Below are 14680 nucleotides of genomic sequence, written 5' to 3' on the forward strand. Positions count from 1 at the left end.
CCTACGTCCCCCCCACTCTACCCACCCACTCATTCGTCGTTGTGTACCCCCCCCCCCCCTCCCCCTCTCTCTCTCTCTCTCTCTCCTCCCTTCCTCTATCAGCCCGTTCCACCCTTCCAATCAGACCAAACTATTAGCTCACTCTCTACCTCTCTCTTCTATAAACACCACTCACTGAGAAACAGATGAAGGCAATGTGTGGAGGAATGCAGAAAAACAGACTTAGTAAACAGAGAAGAAGAAGGAGAGCGAAAGAGAGAGGGATGAGGTGGATGGAAGGATGGAGGTGTAGAGGGAGAGACAGGAGGTCTACCTAATGGATGACAGGTAGATGAAAATATTCACTGCTTTTTGCCAACATGGCAGCCTGTTATGGAAGGAGGGAGAGAGAGTAACATATAAACTCCACACGACCAGCTGACTCCACAGGTGGCGCGCGGGCAGAAACCTTCCGATGGGATCCAGTACCTGTAGACTGCTAGCCTTGCATTTTGAAGACAAGTGAAGCGTAGGCTACGAGTTACGCATTACATTAGGCCTACGTTGTCCCGAAAATTATAGTAATTTGTTTCTAGTTATTTGTTTGAACAAATAAAATATAGTAAATATTCAGCACTCTTACTAGTGTAGGCCTAAGTCTTAGGGGACTGGCGGGCCATTCGGCGCATTCAACTGTTATGAAGGCCTTTTTTCAACAGTAGGAGTCTTACATTTGGTCAGACCAATTACGAACAATAACCTGTTTGATTAAACCTATTCCACCTGCTCTCATTCATCGCTATATTACGAGGTTCGTTTTTGGAACGTTCGATGCGTCAGACTTCGTTCAAATTGTATTTTGTCGTGGAATAGGCTCAACTGTGTAAAACCAGAGCCGGCCAAAGGTAAACAGACCGGGAATAAGTCAAGCGCTGCAAAGCGCCAGACAGACAAACACCTTGAAGGGTCGGTACGTAGATAGCCCCATGCTCGACCAAACAACCCGTCTGAAAAGAAAAAGGGGTTCATTGACGGAGAGAAGGAATATATCTTTAAAAGAGAAAATAGCGAAGTGGGAAAAGAAATGGCACACATGTTGTCAAACTGTCTCCAGTCTGGCGGTTGGCACCGGGAGGCTGGGTTAGTGATGTGGTCAGCTAGTGTTCCAGCGCTCCCACTCACGCGCTCAGGCTCTCCAAACGAGGAGGGGTCTATAAAGTAGATATTAACTATTCTGTTTTCTAGACTAAACATCAACAGGAAGAAGTGGTTGAAAGAAAGACAGGGAAAATTATAATGCAACAAGGGGGATGTTAGCATATGCCTGTATTTAAGTAGGCTAGTTTTTGGTGACTAAATCTTAGTCTTGTTTAATTAAGGATTTCCCCCTCAGCAAAACTGGGACGTACAGAGATAGAGAAGCAGAGAAAGGAGAAGGGAGAACGACACCAGGCTGCCACTAAACATGGAGAAAGTGAGAGCATGGAAATGTTGACCAAAGTGTCCATCTTCTCAGCCTCTCTCTCTCCCTCTCTCTTTATTGTGTATTTTTTCTCTATCCTCGATGTTCCGTTCATCTTTCAGGTCATGTACAACTCCTTCTTGCACTCACCCCCCCCCCCCCTCTCTCTCTCTCTCTCTCTCTCTCCCTCTCTCTCTCTCTCTCTCCCCCCCTCTCTCTCTTTCCTCTCTCTCTCTCTCTCTCTCTCTCTCTCTCTCTCTCTCTCTCTCTCTCTCTTTCTCGTGAAAGTTGTTTGCTCCATTCTCATCCATCTGTACCCATTATAAATATTTTCTTGAGAGAAATGTTCTGAATATAGCTTGGGGTTTTGGGTTCATATTTTTGAGATACAAATGTTCAATGAAAAATTAAAACAGAATTTCAAAACAGGAAGACAGGAAAGAAACCAAGTGAAAGAATGGGTTGTGACTAATACACTGCACCTGCATGTCTAGACAGGAGGAGGGAGAGTCAATATGGGATGCTGAAGAGAGGAGAGAGACATAGAGAGAGAGACATAGAGAGACATAGAGAGAGAGACATAGAGAGAGAGACATAGCGAGAGAGACATAGAGAGAGAGAGAAGTGATGAATGGAGAGGAACATTTAGGGGGTAGAATGGTAAAACGGACTAATAAAGTGCAATCAAGGATCGCAATAAGCTAGAGGGAGAAGCAGTCGGTGGAGAAAGGGATTGTAAAAATCGGCATCCAACTTTTATAGCTGACCACACATTTGTCGCTGGTGCAAACAACGTTCACAACAACATCCGAATGGTTGGGCCCTCTCTCAGATCCAGTTTATAAAGGTATCAGGTTGACTTCAGGGCGCACTGTGGGCCTCCTAGGGGGCTGGAGAGAAAAGCCACAGACATACCTTTGGTAACAGCAGCTCCAGGACCAGCAGTGCTTGGTCCCATGTTGGCCAGGACTGGTGTTTTTCCCAGCTATTTTTACGGGATATTTTCATAATAGTAGTTGCCATGATTCACTTATGTTGAGGCTATTAAGACAGTGGCCACATTTAGCCGTTGACTCTATTTTGAGGTGACACTGAAGTGATGGGTATGATGTCATTCTGTCACTCCCATCAATATGTTTGCCACCGGGGTGACCTAACGTGGCTGACGAGACTGTATGGCAACAGACATTACTCAATACCTGGTTCGTCACTATATTACTCTGTGTCCCTGTCTGTCACTGTCACTGTCTCTGTCTGTTTATGTCCCTGTTACTGACTCTGACCCTGTCCTTGTCTCTTACTCTGTCCCTGCCTCTGCCTATGTCCCTGCCTCTGTCCCTGCGTCTGTCCCTGTCCCTGCCTCTGTCCCTGCCTCTGTCCCTGCCTCTGTCCCTGCCTCTGTCCCTGCCCCAGTCCCTGCCTCTGTCCCTGCCTCTGTCCCTGCCTCTGTCCCTGTCCCTGACCCTGCATCTGTCCCTGTCCCTGCATCTGTCCCTGCCTCTGTCCCTGCCTCTGTCCCTGCCTCTGCCTCTTGTGAAGCTCCTCTTCCTGAGGGATCTGTTGGAACAGCACCAAAACACACCAGTTGCCCAAATATGACCATGGCTGACCAAAACCCCGACAGGACTATATGTTGACTCGCCCTCTTCCGTTCTTGGGTTCCAGAACCCCAGCTCAACCACATTCGATCCAACTAAAGGGCTGCATGCTCTGGGCCTTAACTCCTCGACTCTCTAGTTCAACATGACCATGGAGCAGGAGAGATCAGGCCCTTCCTCCAGTCTCAGTCATTAAAAGCTTTCAAATCAACAGCATGCAGAGCACCAGTGAAAATGTCAAAAAGAAAGAGGAGATATTTGCATTCCAGGCACTGTGACATACACTATTTTGTGGAATGTTCTTTAATGCTTCAAACACAATACAATACAGCTGTACATATCTAACGATAGCATACATGTGGATGCAGCAGCATGAATACAATCTAATATTTTCTCTTCTATTCATATGTACTTGTGCTAAACCACATTGTAGTGTTTCTCACCAAATTCACATTCTTTCACAGTATTAGCCCTCTTCAACTCACCTCTGGCTCTGCCAGAACAGTGGGTCTGTTCTCACACCACAACTTAGCAACAACACCTCACCCACAACTGTCAACGAGAGGGGAGATCGCAAAAGACTGCCAAATACAAACATCTCTCTTCCTCTGTTCCTTGCTCGCACTGTCTCTCTCTCTCTTTCCCTCTCTTCCTCTCTCTGCCTCTCTACCTCTCTCTCTTTCTCTCTCTGCCTCTCTACCTCTCTCTCTCTCTCTCTCTGCCTCTCTACCTCTCTCTCTCTCTCTCTCTCTCTCTCTCTCTGCCTCTCTACCTCTCTCTCTCTCTTTCTCTCTCTGCCTCTCTACCTCTCTCTCTCTCTCTCTCTCTGCCTCTCTACCTCTCTCTCTCTCTCTCTGCCTCTCTACCTCTCTCTCCCATTCCTTTTATGTTTTTCCTACTCCCTGCTTGCCTTTTCTTTGAAGCCGACCCAAGTCCTCTCTCGAAGGACCTTTGCTGAATTATGTCGGATTTGGAAACAGATCTTGAGTTGGCTATTCTCCCTGTGATGCATGACACACTGATTTGAATCGTATGCATTTTGCATATAATATTCCCCATTTACTTCTGGGTTTGGTTTCCACTGTAGTCTGGTAGTCTGTTGCTTTCTGGTTCTGCAAAGCCTAAAAACCTATAAAAATGTAAATCAACTCATCATTAATTTTCCAGGAAATCATTAAGATGTGAATCACTTCTTTATTTAACATGGTCATTACACAGTAATTTGGTTCTGACTACCAAATTTCCTCCAGAAAAATAGGGTTTTAAATCTGTGAAAGCTTGGTTGATTGCCTGCCTTTGTGTACATTTGTGTGTCAATGTTTATGTCTCATCTGGAATTTGGTGTTCCTGGCCAAACATCTGGTCTTTGATGAGATTGCCAGTGTGTATACTTCATGTTTGTGTCCATGTTAGGCATTTATAAGCCATTAGCAGAAGGGTTCATTCAAGGTTGGAGTTAATTGAACAGTCTATTCACTGCATTACAGTGTGGCCAATCAATCTGTGTGTTTGTCTGTGTGTGTGCTTGTGTGTGTTTGTGTGTGTGTGTCTTGGTCCGTTCTACGTTCCTACTTCAGACTCCGTCTGCGTTTCCCCTTCTCCAACGTTTTTTTCTCTTCAGTCGTCTTGGCTCCTCTTGCCCCTGTGCCCCCCTGCCCCTCCCTGTTGCCAAGGCCAACACAGTCTACTCCGCGCTGCCAACACTCACTGCAGTCTACCTTGTCAGCAGACTGAGAAATACACACACGCACGCACACACAGCACAAAGAGTCCCACTTATCAAAAACACATGGCTTCAAGAGCAGGTCTATGTGCTCCCGGCCTCACAGACAGACAGACAGACAGACCGACAGACAGACCGACCGACCGACAGACAGGCCGACAGACAGACAGACAGACAGACAGACACATGGGAGAGGGTAAACACTTGATATAAAGTAGGGTCTTAATGTACACACACACGAGCACCCAGACACTCCCTCACACGTTTCTTTCCTGAAAGGGGCACTGAGTGCATTGATATAAGCAGAGCAGTGCATCCCCTGTCTCGTCTGTTGTGGAGGCATTTATCCAAGCCAAAATCCCCACACGGGTTGTTGTGGCCACTAACACACACACACACACACACACAAACACACACTAACTGCAGCAGTCTACTCATCTAAAAATAATGCCCTCTCAATCTTTCTCTCCCTCTCCCTCTCTCCCTTCATTCCGTGTCACGCCCCAGTAAGACATTTCGTGTTTTGTTCGCTTTTGGACTCTCGTTCTCACTCATTATCCCTGCTTCCTTCTTTTTTAGGATCCTAAACATGAAATTTACAGCTGAATTCCTCTCAATATAGGACAGAGGGAGTTATAATCTGGTAACACTTACAATTAAAGATGAAAATCCTTTATTAGCCATTTATGAACTAATTAAAAATGGTTAGGGAACTGTTAAAAGGATCAGTAAATCATTGGTATATATTATAGGGCACAATTCTACAAAATATTTCTAACCAACAAATATCTTTCCATCACATGCATGGTCCATTGATGGAAATCGTTTTGCCAAAAATATTTTTGGTGAAATTGCCCTTCGTTTGACCAGTTAGCTGGATTAAACTTTCCATGCAGCTGCTTTTACATGCACTTCTATATTTCATTTCTTCTTCATGTGCTGTCTTTTTGACCCTGTCATTGCTCTCTTTCCCTCTCTCTCTTTCTTTCTCTCTGTCAGCAAGCACCCTCTTTCTCTCTCTTTCCTTCTCTTTCTCTGGATGGTCGTCCATCGTGGTCTATGTAATGACATATCAAGGGCTGCTAAGACAACACACAAACACAGCCGGCAACCAATAATTGACAGTAAGTCGTCTGGACAGTTGGTCAAACAGTTGGTCAGTGCCACAGACTGAATTAGAAACATAAGCACATTAAGGTCAGCCAGAATACCAACCACAAACATGAAAAAAAAAAAAAAAAAGATCAGTAACAGATAAGTTTAAATGTGCATTTGAAGCATGATAGAAATAAAATAAAACCAGAATCAGAATTTGGTTTATTTGCCATGTAGGTTTACGCAAACATGGAATTTATAGGGTAAGGATAGTACAGTTAAGGATAGTACAATAAACATATACGGCTCTTAACTTAAGTAAAAAAGTACAATAGATAACTAAATCTAAGATTTAAAAAAATCTATAATTTAGAATATAAAATGTATATCAAAACAATAATAATAGTATAAGAATTTGAGTATGAATATGAATAAATCCATTTTTCCACAGGGTGTCCGGGCTCTCCCTTAGAGATGAGAAGCTTTGTGAGAAGCTCGGTCATCCGGGAGGGACTCAGAGTAGAACCGCTGGGAACGCCTCGAGGTCCCCCAGGAAGAGCTGGTGGAAGTGGCCGGGGAGAGGGAAGTCTGGGTCTCCCTGCTTACGTTGCTGCCCCCCGACCCGACCCCCGGACAAGCGGCAGATGATGGATGGATGGATATGAACCAAGATGTATGTGCGATCCATGCGTGTGTATGTACTGAATGTGTGTAAGTGTATGTATGCATGCACTACAAGCAGTATTCTCCAGTATCTGTTCAGTAAATGTACAGTAGATGATTAATGTTGCAGATCTACACTTTCCCAACCAGACAGTGTGTGTGCTGTGCCCCCTGCAGGAAGTCATTAGGTACTGCTTCTTTGTTAGGCCCACGTTTTTTCCCTGGTTTCCAGATTGGGTCTTATGTAACGATCATTGTAACACTTCAGTGACACTTCATGTGTGCATGTTCACATGCATAACCTCCTCCTATCCATGGTCCCTTCTCTCTGTCTCTCTCTCTGTCTCTGTTTCTCTCTCTCCCCCTCTCTCTCTCTCTCTCTCTCTCTCTCTCTCTCTCTCTCTCTCTCTCGCTCTTTTTCACTCTCTATTTCTCACTTTTCCTCTGGTTATTTTTACTGTATTTGGGGTTCAGGCATTTGCCAATCCCATAATTCCTCACTTTTGGCGTACTTTCCTGTTTTGCCCACATGCCCTCTGCCCCCCCGACCTCCCTGGGCCCCAGAAATATTCATGAGCCACGATAACAAGAATACAACAGGATTGATCCAAGTCTTCAATGACATTGTTGTAACTTTGGCCATTCTTTATTCACTTACTTCCTGCTCAATTTACATGACTGCAACTTTATGGTCTCCATGTCTCTATATGTCCCCCTCTCTCCCATGTCCTGGAGCTGTCACAGCAAACACAATCCCCCCATTGAATTTAGGACGTGTATACTGCAGTATGTGTTCACTTACGTAAGAGAGTTTGTTTAATGTCAATACGCAACACATGACAGTTAAACATAGAGCCATGCGGTTGGCAGTTTTAATCAAATATTCAATAAACAGAATAATTTCCTTTATTGGTTTCTGGGTTTCTCTTTTTTATTAGTGAGCTGGTTAAAACACAATCTGGGACGGCAATAAAGATTCTATGTCCAAAAGAAACCCCTTTCTTCTCTTTTTGTTTCATTCCAGTCCAGAAATGAATTACTTTTCATCCGGTTAAAAAGAAACTAAAACCAACAGTGTTTAAGTGCTCTCTCTCTCTCTCTCTCTCTCTCTCTCTCTCTCTCTCTCTCTCTCTCTCTCTCTCTCTCTCTCTCTCTCTCTCTCTGTCCTTATAGCTTTTAACAATTTATGTTTAATGTATTCAAAATGCTGGGCGACCTGGAGTTTGCTGGTTGAATACAAATGTGTCCTTGCTCTCATCCCAGAGTCCCAGAGGCGTGGACGTGTGCAGTTCTGTCAGAGAGAAACTGCAGGGGAGTGCCGCTGGACCACCGGTAATGGCTGGAGACCATGTCTGACGCAGAAAAAGGGGCAATCTAATCAATACAAAAGGCTTTGGGCAGCCCACTCGTGTTGCTCTTTCTTTCATTCTCGTTGCTTTTTTTTCCTCTTTCTCTTTCTCTCCCTTCTCTTTCTCTTTCTCTTTCATCTCTTTCTCTTTCTCTCACTTCTCTTTCTCTTTCTCTTTCATCTCTTTCTCTTTCTCTCCCTTCTCTTTCTCTTTCTCTTTCATCTCTTTCTCTTTCTCTCCCTTCTCTTTCTCTTTCTCTTTCTCTCCCATCTCTTTCTCTCCCTTCTCTTTCTCGTTCTGTCTTCCTGTGGGTTTCTCCGTGCCCCTTCTCTCCTTCATCCTCTTTGCTCTCTTTTCTTTCTGTCACCTTTCCTTTGTTCTATTGACTGGTATCATTAGGTACAGCCAATAAATGACATGCCGGTATTAGTGCTATTTTCGAAGGAGGAAATTCACTTCAACTACTTTATCCACCCACCCACCTACCCACACACACACACACCTGTCCGCACGCACCTTCACACACACACCTTCACACAAGAGGCCCCTTGGACCTAGGCTCTTTGGTGTCAGTCTAAAGTGTGTGTGTGTATGTGATATTATGGGTGTGTTGTCGTCATCAGCCTGTCGTGAGCGTCATAACCACCGCCTGCGTTCCAGCCAGGAGTGTCGTCAGGCCCTGGTTTGGTCACATCCAATTAGCTTCCTGGCTGAAAGGGAAACAACGGCTCCAATCTAATAAGGGTCTTTCTTTAATACCCTGGCAGGCAAAGCCTTAAATCCACGATTACGATTCCTGCTTCCCATTGCTCTTATCCCCACTTCTCCGACCCATCCAGCTTTTTCCTATTCTCTCTCTCTCTCTCTCTCTCTCTCTCTCTCTCTCTCTCACACACACACGTTTTCTCAGTTTCCTTCTCACTCTACCTTTCCAGTCTTTCGCCCACCTCAGCCGAACACTCTTTCTCCTTTTGATCTTCAGCTCATAGAACTCTCTGGATGACAGTAACCTACATCAACATACCTTGATGTTTTACATCCTTTCAACCTCAGCAAAGAAGGCTACTTGTCACACCTCACCCTGATCCACCCCAGTTTCACCTGTCTCGTGTTTGTGTCCAACCACCCTCCCCCCCTCCCCAGGTGTCTCCCATCTTCCTCATCACCCCCAGTGGATTTTACTACCCAGTCTGTCTTGTGTTTTTCGACGTTCCCCACCTCTCTCTTTCTCACTTCTTCTCTCCTTCCACCCACCCAGAATTCACATGTTGCATCAAAGCCAAGGTCGGATTGAAGATTAATTACAGCCAAACCTGAATCTTAATGTGTAGAGTCCTCAGTTTGAAATGCATGATGGTTTGTGTTAGCCTAACTATTAGACAAGTCAACACCAAGTTACAGCATTTCAAAGCTACTTTAATAACTACAAAAAAACATGCATTGCCTGTCTGTTTGTCGAGGCATTTAATAATAAACAACAAATAATCTAAATAGGCCCAGTTAATCCACACAGCAGGCACTTCCAGGTCGTAAACTCCAAACAAGTAGCTGGCTTTCTCTTTCACTCACTCATACACACTCACTCACACTCACACTCACACTCACTCACTCACTCACTCACTCACTCACTCACTCACTCACACAAACACACACACGCAGGGACATAGCTAGCCTTTATACAAGCTCACGTTGTTTGGATGCTGGACGAGAGCTAACGAAATTGAGCAGACTCTCTCCAGTGCTGGTTCTGGGAACCCTGGTGTATTTATAAAACAAGCAAAAGCTCTTTGTCAGGCCTTCACATGGATGTAGGGAACACATGAGAATGGACAGACACAATAAGATATCAGATTACTGCTCTGCTATTACACAAGAGCAGAGCCACAGCCAGACAGCTTTTCGGAGCACTGCTGTTAGCTGCTGAGGACTGAACCTTTAATGTTGCGGCCTGTTTTCCTGAAGTTACTAATGTACCGTTGAGAGAAGAGGCTTTTAAGGCAACCCCACCCAGCCAATGAAAACTGAACAACACAGACACATCCCATTATCATCCAGTAAAGTTTTACAAAGTGCTGAGCAAACTGGAAGACCATAAAAGTCATTGGTGCATACTGTGCTGGATTCTACTGTCTCATATCCAGTCTCATGAATCTAGTAGTCTGTTGTGTGGGATTCTCTTATGTCCTGAACTACAATTTATAGATTAAGTTATGTCGAGAATTTAAAAGTCATTCAAAGTAAAAAGATATATGAAACTTCAAGGACTAGTGCAAACCAAAGTGTGTACAACTTTCTCCTCTTGATACCCCGTTGGGTTTGCAACAGCATTCACTCATGAACATGAATGACAGTCTGAACGTTACCTTTTTTTATTTATCATATAGACATATAGAAATCAATATTTAGGTTGTTGATAAAGGGATTTTGTTTTCCTACACTTGTTTGTGCCCTTCAGAGTGAGAACACACTTACACTTGACTGAAAGTTGTCCTTTGCAAATAAAAGTGCTCATAGATGAGTCCCTCCTGCCTTCTCTCTCTGTCCTATTCCTGCTAATGTGTCAGTGTTCATCTGCTATTTCAGGGGTGTCAAACCAGCTGATTGTCTGTGTCAACAAGAACCAGGCTGATCCGCATGTGTGTGTGTGTGTGTATTGTGCTTGGGCTCTCTATGCAGCCCACACACGTACCACAACAGCAGTTATAAGCCGCCCAGCCCAGAATGTCCACGTGTGTGTTTAGGGGTCGGGATGCCCAGAGATGACACCTGCCATACCAGACAGTTTGGCCCAGCATAGCAACTAGCCCACAGGTCATGTGGGTGGACACGAGTCATCAGAAGAGCCTGTCAGGAACATGTCACACATTTCCATTATCACAGATTTGACAAATGGCAACTTCAACCAAGTTTATATGCTGCTGTGGCTTTATGTGCCGTAGACTATTGTAGTGCTACTATTCATGGGTTGCTAATTTAATCACTGTTAATCACGTATATACACGGAGACGAGGATGCAGTACAAGTCAGTTTTTTACTGGTGGCAAATCACACAACTAGACCAAAACAGTCAATCCCCGAACCCAGTAGTATTGACAGTCCAACACAGTCGAGCACAGAGTGCTCGATCCAATATACCACAGCTGCCTTGAATGAAAATGTTTGTTGAAATCATTTAGCACCGATTGACCATGTACTGCTGGAGTATTGAAATATTAGAAACAGTTAAGAACAATCCATGTCACAAACTGAAGAGACCTCACCTCCACCCAAGTACCACTGAGGAACTTGAAGAAGACTGAAAGGATTTCTGGTGGAGGAAGACAACCGCCGTGTGAAATAAGTGAGGTCGAAGGAAAACAGATTTTGTATTTCTTCTTTCAGAGTCTCACTCAATTCAGGGCACGTGTGTAACTGCATTCCTAATCTAGCCTGTTGGGTTTTCAATCTCGAATAGAAGGTGTGTGTTCTGTCTGTGAGACTCACCCCCCTCTCATCTCTCAGATGTTTATAGAGGAAGACATACATTGGTTCTCTATGTGGGTCCTACAGGTCAAGTGTATGGATGCACTGTACTTAACATGTCAGAGAACGAGAAAGCCAGCCACAACTCTCACCCCCACCCATTGAACACACACCAGGTCCCAAAATGGAAGACGATTCATGTTGCTTTCATTGGCTGTCTGCGGTCACACATGGCAAATTCCTTACATGTGAATATACCTTAAAAAATATGGCATTCTGGATTCCTCCAGCGTGTTTTTTTACAGGATGGGTTCAAAATGTTTTCCCCATGCAGGCCATGACCTGTAGGCCACGACATAAACACATTCTCCCGCATGCACTCACGTAAAACAGTGAGTTTTTAGTGCATACTAATGGGTGATGTAGTGTAGGTATGCCATGTAGGTAAGCCTGGGGTAAGCTGATTAAGAAGCATTAACCCTAAGTATGCAGACAGAATAGGATGGGGCTGTGGGCTTTAAAACGTTGTAACATTGACCTATGACTTAACCCTGTGTCCAAGCGTATAGCCTGCTCAGATCCCCCTGTCAGCTATTTTATCAAGCAAGGCAAAAAATCATTCGACCGCCCCTGTGTGTCTCCCACCTGTGCACTGATGCCTCCATGGAGATGGAAACTCCTGAATAACAACTTTAATTTAATCAGCCCTACTTACTGGAACATCACTGTAATCTCTCACAAGGCTACAGTACATCTCCACGGACACCAACACAGCCAGCTCGTCACAGGGCACCTGTTGATGGAAGTCACATGGGAACGTAGAGAGGCACACTGAAAATCCCCCTGATAATACGATGGTTGAGAAGTTGAGAAAATTGGCGACTGTTTCAAAATTTAAATGGAGAAATTGAAACTGTGATGCATTGCAATGTAATAACAGTGAATGTTCTAAGTTGCATGTTTGCGTGTCCATTTCCCAAACCTAAAAAGGGTCCGTGCATAATCTGGTTTCTATTTAAATTGTGAGGTGAGAAGCTTGTCATCACTGTCCTCCATTTCAGGTCAGACTTCCAGAAACTTCCTTGAGACCCAAGATGACCGCATTCTATAATCCTTGACTTCTGTGCCAGCCACATCTTAACCTCTCAGAGGAACACATATCCATGGTTACCAGATTACTCCCAGACATCCAGGGTTACTGTAAGTATCTGGAAGGTTCTGTTCTGCTGTCCCAAAACACAAGCTCTGCCCACACCCAGACTGTGTGTGGTATCAGCTCATGTTGATGGGTCACTCACAGTTGGTCACCTGTACCAATGGCTTTTTCCAACCGTAACCCCTGGATATCTGGGTGTGACTTACAGACGGGATGATATGATGTTTATGAAGTTCCTGTGAACCTCTCGGTTGGTTTTTTAGCACGTCTGAATGATGTCGAAGTATGAGTACAAGGAGCAGGGTGGACAACCCATCCTGTGAGAAATACTTGACTATATTGAGACGCTGCACCGAAAGGGCTTCTAGAAGCTTTGATCAGCAGAGTCATGATCCATGAGTGACACCTTATTTGAAAAGATGCACGTACCTTTACATTTTTAGCAGACGCTCTTATCCAGAGCGACTTACAGTATGATGTTGATATTCTTTTTTGTTAAAATATACAGAAGCATGTATTTATATAATATTTATGTATATTTATAAACACATTCAAGCTGTCATGAATGTTGAACTTATACAGCTCTGGAAAGAAAGAGAAAGAGACTGCTGCACCTTTTTCTTTCCTTTTTAAAAAAGTTGAAAAGGACAATTTTGAGAGAAGAACAGAAGGATCGAATTTGCAGTGGCCTTTTTACCCTTCTGTTCCTCACTCAAAATTGTCCTTTTCAACTTTTGTACTTTTTTTAAAAGAAAAGAAAAAGGTCCAGTGGTCTTGTAAAAGCTATCCTGTCTGAGTCCTGCTTAGACTAGAACATATCATAAGCAGAGATCAGAAGATGGTAGAAATACATTGAACAGAGTGTACTACATTAAAACAAAACAGACTAGAATAGACTCGATTTATGAAGATCTTTTCTTTTCTCAGCCAGACCACTGATCCAGCAGGTGAAAATATTTCATGATTTAGGTCTTCCCTTCATGCCAACCTTTACACGTCAGCATTTCATTGGTTGCAAGGCCTGGCTGTAGTTGTGATGTGCTTCACCACACATCTTCTTACACGTCATTTCCACCCTAAAGTTCTCCTCTCATCGTGTGTATTACTGTAACTAAGTGTGTGCTTGTTTTGGCTACCCGCAATGCTTTGGGGCTGTCTTGTTGTTATTATCAGTGACCTATGCACTTTGTAAAGCTCTCTCTTGGAAGTCGCTTTGGATAAAAGCGTCTGCTAAATGAATAAATGTAAATGTAAGTGCAAAAGACAGGATGGAAGTATTTGTCAATGGTGGTCATATTAATAGGGATCTTAAGTGCTTAAGGAATTCAAGAAACAACAACAGCATCTTGTTTTTAGTTTGAGCCGTCAGTGTTCATCAGAACACGGTTCTCTACCAGGGATAACAGCAGGCCTGCGGTGCATCAGAACTCCATGCTGGTCTGCTGTTGCCCAACTCCTCCTTGCCTTGCGTGATGACGATGCACAATCTGAATCCCTCATTGTTACATCTGTAAATACGGCGTCTGAATGTCAAATTCAAATCTTTTTCTCTTACGGGAAATAAAAACATTTTGGTGTCTGTTTTGAATAGGCAAAATCCAAACGTTGTCATCGTCACCAAGGACAAACACACCTCTAGAAATTCTTTGGAGCCTACATATTTTACTTCCACACTATTACCGCGCTCATGTTGGCTTGTTTATAGTAATAGTTGTCTGTTGTCGATGAGAATAACCATAAAACAAACTAAATTACTAATGTCCTCTACAGCAGCTTTGACAAGCTATACCGGCAGTGCACCTGTCGCGTGACAATGATACATTGTGTGCGAGCATGTCACTTTAGAAGCCCCAAAGAGAATCCAGGATGGAACTGTGTTGGCGCATGCTAACGTTAGCTTACATCAAATCAAATCAAAATGTATTTGTATAGCCCTTTTTACACGCAAGCATGTCACAGAGGGCTTCACATACGCCCATAGAACTGCCCCTCAACCAACCTAAACCCTCAAGGAAGACAAGGAAAAAGTCCCAGAGAAACTCAGTGGAGGTTAGATTAGCTTACATGGGGGGGAAGGATCGCCATCGGACAGAACAAACGTCAGTCCGCCCGCCATGCCTACTGTGCTAAACAGGGCTAAATGCAGGTGTGCCAAAGCTTAATAGGATGAGACCATTAAAAAGCACTCTCTGC

This window comes from Hypomesus transpacificus, chromosome 17, assembly GCF_021917145.1.
Source record: "Hypomesus transpacificus isolate Combined female chromosome 17, fHypTra1, whole genome shotgun sequence".
Lineage (NCBI taxonomy): Eukaryota > Metazoa > Chordata > Actinopteri > Osmeriformes > Osmeridae > Hypomesus > Hypomesus transpacificus.